The 9897-nt window shown below is 35.9% G+C and overlaps 1 pseudogene; it reads right to left on the bottom strand.

Annotated features, from left to right (window-relative positions):
- Positions 1–3060: 3060 nt before the first annotated feature.
- On the bottom strand, positions 3061–5922 carry LOC101834410 (annotated as a pseudogene).
- Positions 5923–9897: the final 3975 nt, after the last annotated feature.

Genomic DNA, 9897 nt, shown 5'->3' on the forward strand with positions numbered 1-9897 from the left:
AAAGAAACATTACCTAAACTCAAATCACATATAAAGCCCCACAAACTTATAGTGGGAGACTTCAACACCCCACTGTAATCACTAGAAAGGAATAACAGTCAGAAACTTAACAAGAAGCAAATGGTCTAATAGAAGTTATGACCCAATTGGGATAAACAGACATCTATAGGAAATTCCATCCAAACACAAAAGAATATACCTTCTTCTCACCAACATATGGAACCTTCTCAAAAATCAACCACATACTTGGCAACATATCAAATCTCAGCAGCTTCAAAAAATTGCAATAACTCCATACATCTTATTAGACCACCATGCATTAAAATTAGAATTCAAAAACAACACAAATTGCAGAAACCCTGCAAACTCATGGAAATTGAATAATGTACAATTGCACCATTCCTGGGTCAAAGAAGAAATAAAAAAAGAAATTAAAGACTTCCTGGAATTTAATGAGAAGGAAGACACAACATACCCAAACCTATGGAACACTTTGAAAGCAGTGCTACAAGGGAAGTTCATAGCACTAAGTGCCCACAAGAAGAAACTGAAGAATAGTTATACTAGAGAATTCTCAGCACAGCTTAAAACTCTAGAACACAAGGAAGCAACCTCCCCCAGGAGGAGTAGATGCCATGAAATAATTAAACTAATGGCTGAAATCAATAAAGTAGAAACTAGGAAAACAATATAAAGAATCAATGCAACAAGAGTTGATTATTTGAGAAAATCAACTAGATAGACAAACTTTTGTCCAAACTTACCAAACAGCAGAGTGTGAACATGCAAATTAACAAAATCAGAAATGAAAAGGGGGACATAACAATGGACTCTGAGGAAATTCAGATAATCATCAGGTCATATTTTGAAAACCTGTACTCCACAAAATTCAAAAACTTAGGGAAATGGACAATTTTCTGGATAGTTATCAGGCAAAATTAAATCAAGAACAGATAACCAATTTAAATAGATCCCCAATGCAAATAGAAGCAGTCATCAAAAGTCTCCCAACCAAAAAAATCCCAGGTCCAGATGGCCTCGGTGCACAATACTAACAGAAATTCAAATAACGGATTATAGCAATTCATCTCAAAGTATTCCATGCAAAAGAAGCAGATGGTTCTTTGCCAAACTCTTTCTACAAGGCTTCAATAACCTTAAGCCCCAAGCCACACAAAGACACAACTAAGAATGAGAACTATAGACCAATATCCCTCATGAACATTGATGCAAAAATGTTCAATAAAATAACGGCAAATTGGATCCAAGAACACATCAAAACAATCATTCAATATGATCAAGTAGGTTTCATCCCAGGGATGCAGGAATGGTTCAAAATACCAAATTCAATCATTGTAATCCACTATATAAACAAGCTGAAAAACAATAATCACGTGGTCATCTCACTAGATGCAGAAAAAGCCTTTGACAAAATCCATCACCAATTCATGATAAAAGTCTTGGAGAGATCTGGGATAACAGGAATATACCTAAACATAATAAAAGGTATATTCAGCAAACCAACAGCCAACATCAAATTAAAAGGACAGAAACTCAACGCAATTCCTCTAAAATCAGGAACAAGACAAGGCTGTCCACTCTTTCCGTACTTTTTCAACATTGTACTTGAAGTTCTGCCCAGAGCCATACGACAACAAAAGGGCATACAAATTGGAAAGGAAAGGGTCAAACTTTCTCTATTTGCAGACGATATGATAGTTTACATAAATGAACCAAAGAACTCTACCAGGGAACGCTTACAGCTGATTAGCACCTTCAGCAAAGTGGCAGGATACAAGATCAATTCAAGAAAATCAGTAGCCCTACTATATACAGATGATAAAAGGGCTGAGAAAGAAATCAGAGAAACATCACCCTTTACAATTGCCACAAACAACATAAAATACCCTGGGGTAATGCTAACCAAACAAGTGAAAGACCTGTAGCGCAAGAACTTTGAATCTTTAAAGAAAGAAATTAAAGAAGACCTCAGAAAATGAAAAGATCTCCCATGCTCTTGGATAGGTAGGATCAATGTAGTAAAAATGGCAATCCTGCCAAAAGCAATCTACAGATTCAATGCAATCCCCATTAAAATCCCAGCACAATTCTTCACAGACCTTGAAAGAACAATAATCAATTTTGTATGGAAAAACAAAAGACCCAGGATAGCCAAAACAACCCTGTTCAACAAAGCAACGTCCGGAGGCATCACCATCCCTGACCTCAAGCTCTATTATAGAGCTGTAGTCCTGAAAACAGTTTGGTATTTGGCATAAAAATAGACAGGTAGACCAATGGATTTGAATTTAACACCCTGATATTAACCCATACATATATGAACATCTGATCTTTGACAAAGAATCCTGAGATTTGCAGGCAAATGGATGACACTAGAAGAAACCATCCTGAGTGAGGTAACCCAGTCACAAAAAGAGAAACATGGCATGTACTCTCTCATATATGGATTTTAGATATAGATCTGGGGAGTGCCAGCCTGAAATCCCATGGCCAGAGAGTCTGGGAAACAGTAACTTCACTTAGTGGCTGATCGAAGAAGAGGCAGACTCCCTCGGTTAAGTACTGAGCTGAACTCAAGAAAGCCAGTAACAGAGAGGGAGGACTGATGACCAAAGGGATTAAGACTGGGCTGGTTTAACTCCCAGAAACAGCTGACCTGACAAGGGTTAGCTCTTGAATCCCAGACTGATGGCTGGGCATCCTGCATGGGACTGATCAAGACTCCCTGAATATTGGTGTCAGTGAGGAGGCCTAGGTAATCTATTGAGCCTTGGGTAGTATATCAGTATTTATCCTGGGTATACAAATGTACTTTGCGCACCCTTCCAACAATGAAAGATGCACTCTCACCCTGGACTCTCAGGGGAGGGTCTAGGCCCTGCCCTGGATGAAATGACTATGGACAACCCTGGGGAAATGAGCAGATATTGGAGGGGTTGGTGGCAGGGCGTGGGAGGAGTGTAGGGAAAGGGAGAGGAACCTGGAATTGACATGCTAAGCAATCTTGTTTCTAATTTAAATTTCAAAAAAATCTAGATTTTAAACAGATTCTTGAACTGGTGCTTCATATACATCAGCTTGTTCAACTTTAGCTCCTATCTCATCACCAGTAGTTTTTCCAGAACTACCACCTTTACCATGGAGTTCCATGAGTTTTCTCAATTCAAACTTGGGTTTCTACAGAATTTTTACTTTTCCAACAAAGACATTATGAAGAGGATAAATGGACTGGCATGACTTTGCTATGTCTTTCCCAGTGCTGTCTGGAATCAATTTATTAACCACTTCCTTCAAGTCATTTGTCTGCACTTCTTGGGTTATGATTTCCATCATCTTCTTGTGGAACTGGTAGACCTGCTGGTGCTTGCTTAGGAGGCCTTGTGTATCTGGTTGTTGTTTATTTTTAGTGAAACTAACACAGAACAGAATGAGCAAATAACCATCAGTTGTCATGACATCAACATGTGCTTCAATCATGGTCTGCCCCTTTTTGGCCATGGAACACATTTTGTACCAGGTAAGATCCATGCCATGGAAGTTAGTCAGACAGTTTTTCCCTGAATATCCTTAGTAATTAGCTTAAATTTTCTAAATGCAACTTCATCATTCTGTAGATCACAAAGGCTCAGATGTAATTTTGGTTCCTTGAGTCCTTGTGATTTCCCAATGTTTTGGTGGAGATTCCTCAGAAAAATGGGAATAAACATACTACAAGATCCAGCAACTCCACTCTTAAGCATATATCAAAAAATGCCCATTTATCCAACAAGATTTCCCAATGATTTGGTGGAGAAGGACTTTGAGGTGTCATATATATTCAAGCCATGCCAAAAAAGGCTATATGGAGAATTCTAAAGCAAGATTTCCCAATGTTTTGGTGGAAAGGGCTTTGAGGTGTCATATATGCTCAAGCCATGCCAAAAAAGGCTATATGGAAAAATTTTAAAACTAAATGAACGAACTCAAAACAATACAATAAATCATGAGCTAATAAAATGAATGAATAAAGTACTTAAACCTTGAAGAATAAATGTCTAATCAACATGAAGGAATGCTTGACATCACTATCTCTCAGAGAAAGAAAAATTAGAAATACATTGAGATTCCATTTCACCCCAGCCATAGTGGAGGTCATTAATAATGGCATATGCAAAATAACTAAAAGGGAATTATTAATGGAAATGCCAAATATCTACTGTGGAAATTCCTAAATAAATAAATGGATAACAGCTATTAAGAGACCCACCATAGAAGCTAACTACACTACCCTTGACTATTTACCTGCAAGATTCTAAGCCAAACTTTAACTGAGATATTTATATATAACGTTTATTACAGAACTGTTTACAGCGGCTATGTTCATAGATCAACCTAGATGAAGCAAATGTGGTTTACATAATGGAAACATTTTCAGTCAAAAGAAAAACAAAGTCATATCATTTGTAGGAAAATGAACATGTCTACATATAATCATATTTATTGAATTAAACCAGTCCTTGAGATAAAAGTTTCCTCTCATGTGTGATTCCTGGGATTTATATAAACATGTAAAATCACTTATGTATGTATGTATGTATGTATGCATGTTTGTATGACACAAAAGTAGAAGTGACACTAACTGTCTAGGAGAACAAGGGAAGTTATCAAAGATGGAAGAGAATGAGGGAGGGAAGAGATTACGTTGCAAATATGCTCAATATGTTGAAATATGGATAAGTTGTCCTTAGGTGTCTATTGCTGTGAAGATACATCATGGCAACTCTTAGATAGAAAAAACATTTAATTAGGTGGCTTACAGTTCACAGCTTGTGTCCATTATCATCATGGTGGGATGTGGCAACATGCAGGCAGACATGGTCCTGGAGAAGGAACTAAGAATTCCACATCTTTCATCTATAAACAACAGGAAGTGAACTGAGACATGGTGCATAGCTTGAGCATATATGAGACCTCAAAGTCCTTCTCCACAGTGACACACTTCCTCTAACAAGGCCAAATCTACTCCAAAAAAGCCACACCTCCTAATAGCGCCACTTCCTATAAGCTTATGAGGAATGATTACATTTAAACTAACACACATGTACAAGAATATTGAGTGTCATAAATCACTGTAAATAAAGAAAATATGGAATTATTAAAAAAAGTATCTTGGCTAGGAGCTAGGCAACTTTGAAAATCAGATAAGTGTGACAACAATCTTTGAGAATCCATTCAGATATGATGGAAAACATTGACAGTTTCTGCAGTAGACTGAAATCTCTGAAGTAAAATTATTCAAGTTATACATGTTCAGTGGGCAGAGGAAAGACTAACGTCAAAGCAAATATTCTTTCAGATATTTCATTGTCTTTCCCATTGTGGGGCCTGATCTTTCAGGCATAGGTGATCTTCTGACCCTGCAGGAATTATTTCATTTTTCAGGGAAGTCTGCTTATCAAAAAGACAAAAATAATTGCAAAATGTTCCCCCTTGCTTTTCCTTCCTACAATCCACCAAGTTTCCTACTTTGATTTATCTGAAATTCCTTTCCTCTTTTTCTTTAACTGTTAATAAATAATCTTAAATATATGAACCACCTTCCCTGTCTATATAATATTAGTTGTTTTATGTCAAGTAATGGATATGCCTTACTTAAAATGTAGTAATTTCATTTTCTTTCTTAACTTTTTGTTGGAAGGGAGTTCCTACAGAAGCCTTCAATGTCTCTCATTCTCAGTTGAGAGTCTGGATTCATCAAAAGCACTATAACAGAAGTTTCTCTACACATAACCAGAAGCAGCAGGTATCATGGACTTCCATGTGGTTTCTCACAGCTACATGGACAACAGACATCCACATGTCTCTAGCTGCATAGACCTCATCATGGCGTTCAGTGGTAACATGGATAATAGACACCAACATGGGCCCAGCATAGATCAGGGACTACAGCATGGTTTCCAGTGGCAGCCCAGACTATAGGCATTCAGGCAGCCTCCAACAGCACCATAGAAGATGGACCTCAATATGGACCCTGGTGGCAGCACAGACCATTGACCTAATCACAGCCTCTGCTGGCAGCACTGAACTTGGACATCAAAACAGCCCCCAGGAGCAGTACAGATCACAGACTTCAACACGGCATTGTGTTGCATCAGAGACCACAGAAATCAACATGGCCTATGTGGCAGCATTGATCATGGACATCAACATGGCCTCCAGAGACAACATGGACCATGGACACTAACATAGCCCTTGGTGGCAGCACAGGCCATAGATATTAACATGGTCTTAGGTAGCAGCACAGGCCACATGGCTTCTTGCAGCAACATGGACCACAGGCACCAACATGACCCTCAGCAGATACTAACATGGCCTCAGAAAAACGTAAAAGAAAGTACTTAAAAATTGTGATAAAGATGCTGAAATGTAGGTCTTCACAGGTCCATTGAGTAGAATGTTTTTCTTTAATAGTGGGGCAGGGCACAAAGGTAGATGGATGGATATAGGAGGAATAAGAAGTGAATGTTATTGGGGTGTGTTGTGTGAAATTTCCAAATAATTGATAAAAAATTGTGTTGGAAAAAATTTCAGTTTTAGGAATCATTTAGATGATGGCGTATTTCCTGAAACTAAATCATTTTGTCTTTTAAGTTCAGTTATGAAAACAAAAAATCCTTTGAAAATTGTTTTATGACCAAGGTTACAGGCCCTTGGAATGTCTGGTGACAGAGCAGAAATCCAGTAGCATGTGAAGTCTAATGATTTGCTGCATATTTAAACAAGTCAAACTATAATTTCCCATTTTAATCAATGAAGTCAAGTGAATGCTGTTCCTCCACTTTGCAATCTTGCCATAAATGACATAATATACAACTAATACTGATCATGAAAAGTAAAATTAGTATTAACTGTTTATCCTGTGTGATATGCTAATATCTTACCCTGCTTACTGATACTAGATGAGGAAGTAAATAGCTTAAAGGCAGTCTACTGCATGATAATAGTGGTTGTCCTTAAATAAATTATTGGCTATGTCTTAACACATGGATGTCTCTTTGTCCTTTAAATGTATTCTTTGATTAAACTTTTAGTTTGATTAAACTCCTCCTACCAACACAGAATTCCCATGATGAATATACTGAGGACTATTATGACACCAATATCACCAAATGGTCACTGAGAGCTGAGTTTTGTGCTGTGGTGATCTAACTTCTTAGTTATGTTCCAAAAGCAATAACAGGAACCAGCAAAAAATTAAAACAACTGAAATTATTGTTTACTAAAATATATTTTATTCTTCGTTTTTTTCTGATCAGGTAAGAAAAAAGAGAAGTGGGTGGGGTATTAAAGTGCCAAAAGGATAAGGGTTCACTCTCTTGGCACATTCGCTATCATTTTAAATATCTTTTAAATGCCTAGTTTTCATAATGGAAAGTATTTTGTTTCATGGTGCGTATAAAGAGATATACAGTATTCTAGTAAGTGATTTTTTTATTGTTTCTGAAGGACAATAAAAAATGTAATACATTCACAAGTGGCTCTTTTCTCCTTTTACTCCCCATACTACAGAGTTAGATAAATCTGTTTATTCTCTCATATTTATTCAAGGGAACCTTACATAATGTTTCAGTTTTTTTCTAGTCCAAGTTTTGCATTATGTGTCTCACAAAACATGATAGTAAGCCAAATGTTACATTTGGGAACCACAGGCCTTATGCTTGCTGGATGAGATTATATAGGAGGAGAGAATGAGTGTCATCATTTTTAACTTTATCAAGGATGCCTCTACAACATAAATGTGCCTTACTTTATGGCAAAATAAATTTAGATGTGTCAGTTATTCTTCAATACCTTTAAAACCCCTATACATAGTTAAAAGAAAAGTAATTTGAAGTTCATAGAAGAGTAAATATAAGATTATTAGAAAATGCACATTTTACACTGAAGGATTGGATTTATATGGCATCAAAGCTCACTGGTAGGTCACAGAGACATGTTATACAAGATTATGTTTTAAATAAAAGCCAAATATATCATGTAAATTTCTTAAATATGATTAAGCCCTGTTTTACTTTGAACACATATTTAAAATGTTGACATTTATACTTATTTTTCTTCCATTTTATCTTACACCTATGAAAATTTTTAGGGAATAAATGAATAATTAATTACCTATTAATGGGTAAATCATGTTTTACTGATAAAGCACTGAAAAGAAATCTTTTTACAAATACTTCAAAAAGTATACAAACAAGATTATTGAACAATAATCTCCAAGAACATTACACAACATCTTCATAAATTTTAGCAGGAATAAGAGGTGAAAGTTTTAAATGGGTCATCTTAATATGACCAAATAGTCTTGGAAATATGTTATAAACAGTTATTATTGTAAGTATTCAAAGTTATTACAAAAATGTATAAAAGTACAGAGTTGAAAATATCTTCTATAGATCTAAACTTTTACTCAAAACAGAAATGGGCATTATCAAAGAGTCACTAAAAAGACTAGAAAAAAGTTTGTGTATACCTTCATTTACAACATGTCAATTATTTTTAATTAATACGATTAGTGAAACAACCATGATTGAAGATGTCAAACAATTGGATAGTAATATATTTTATACTTAGTTTAAAAACTATTTCATCATTGCTGGAAAAATAGGCTTCATATGTAGAAATACCCAATGATATATACAAACTTTAAAAGAAATACCCATTGAGATAACTGTAGGTACTAACAGAAGGACATAAATGAAACCATTTAATACAGTGAAGTTTAAAGCTTGAGCCAAGTTACTTCATTGATAATAACTGAGAGATATGATCAGCCAATTGCTGCAAATAATACCCACAGTTCCCACTACTGCTGTCTCCAGTTCTTGCTTCCTTTAGGAGAATTAAAGACACCAGAATAAGCACATAATGAACTACAACTGTAATGTGAATTCTGGGAAGTTTTCTGGGTAGAGTTGAATCACAAGTGAATGAGGTACATTTCCCAAGGAAGAAATTAGGATATACATATATAGGAAAGAATACTTAGTCAATAAAGAATATAGCATATCTCTCATGGGTTTGTCAGTATTTGTCTTCAAAAGTGCCTGAATTGTCAACACACCCCAACTTCTCAAAGATTTGCATTAGACAGGGGTCCCTGAATACAGCTTCCTGTATTTGCAGAGTGGTTTTTGACAAATTCACACTCTTGTCAAATATTATCTTGTTTGTTATTCTGTAGGATTTGCTACCATCTGAAGTCTTCTTTATCAATTATTTTGTTAAAAATAATGTTTTCATGCACTCTCCAAATATCCATACAAAAGTCAAAGGGTCACTAGGTTAATTTTCTCTCTAATTTATTAAACTCGGTTTCTAACTTAGTACATGGTGGCAAACAGATGAGGAGGGACTAACTCATGCCATGAAATGTCTAACATACTCTAATTGGCAATGTAGTTTGTAGTTGCATAGACATGAACAAAATAGAATGAAATATGTTCCAATATTTCAAACAAGATTATCTATTCAATCATCCATGTATCTGAGTACTCATGAATGATTATTGAATAATTGTATGGGCTAGAATTTGTGACTAACATGTTGTCTTTATGGGCATGGAAAAAACAACCAACAAGATAGTCAAATATCACTCACAAGTGACAGCAGTCTTATGATGGATGACTGTATAAAATGCAAGAACCAAATGCCTGTGTCTAACACAGGCTGTGAAGGGAGAAGAAAATGTCCTGGAAAAGATGAGGCATGAAGTTGACATGCGTATAGGAAAAAGTCTGCACAGATGCAGAACTGTAGTGATTCAACCATAGCAAGCAATCTAGGAAATAAAAGGATTATTCAAGTGATTGAAGAAAATTGGGAAGCACTTTTTAATTG

Source organism: Mesocricetus auratus, unplaced genomic scaffold (assembly GCF_017639785.1).
Source record: "Mesocricetus auratus isolate SY011 unplaced genomic scaffold, BCM_Maur_2.0 Super-Scaffold_100004, whole genome shotgun sequence".
NCBI lineage: Eukaryota > Metazoa > Chordata > Mammalia > Rodentia > Cricetidae > Mesocricetus > Mesocricetus auratus.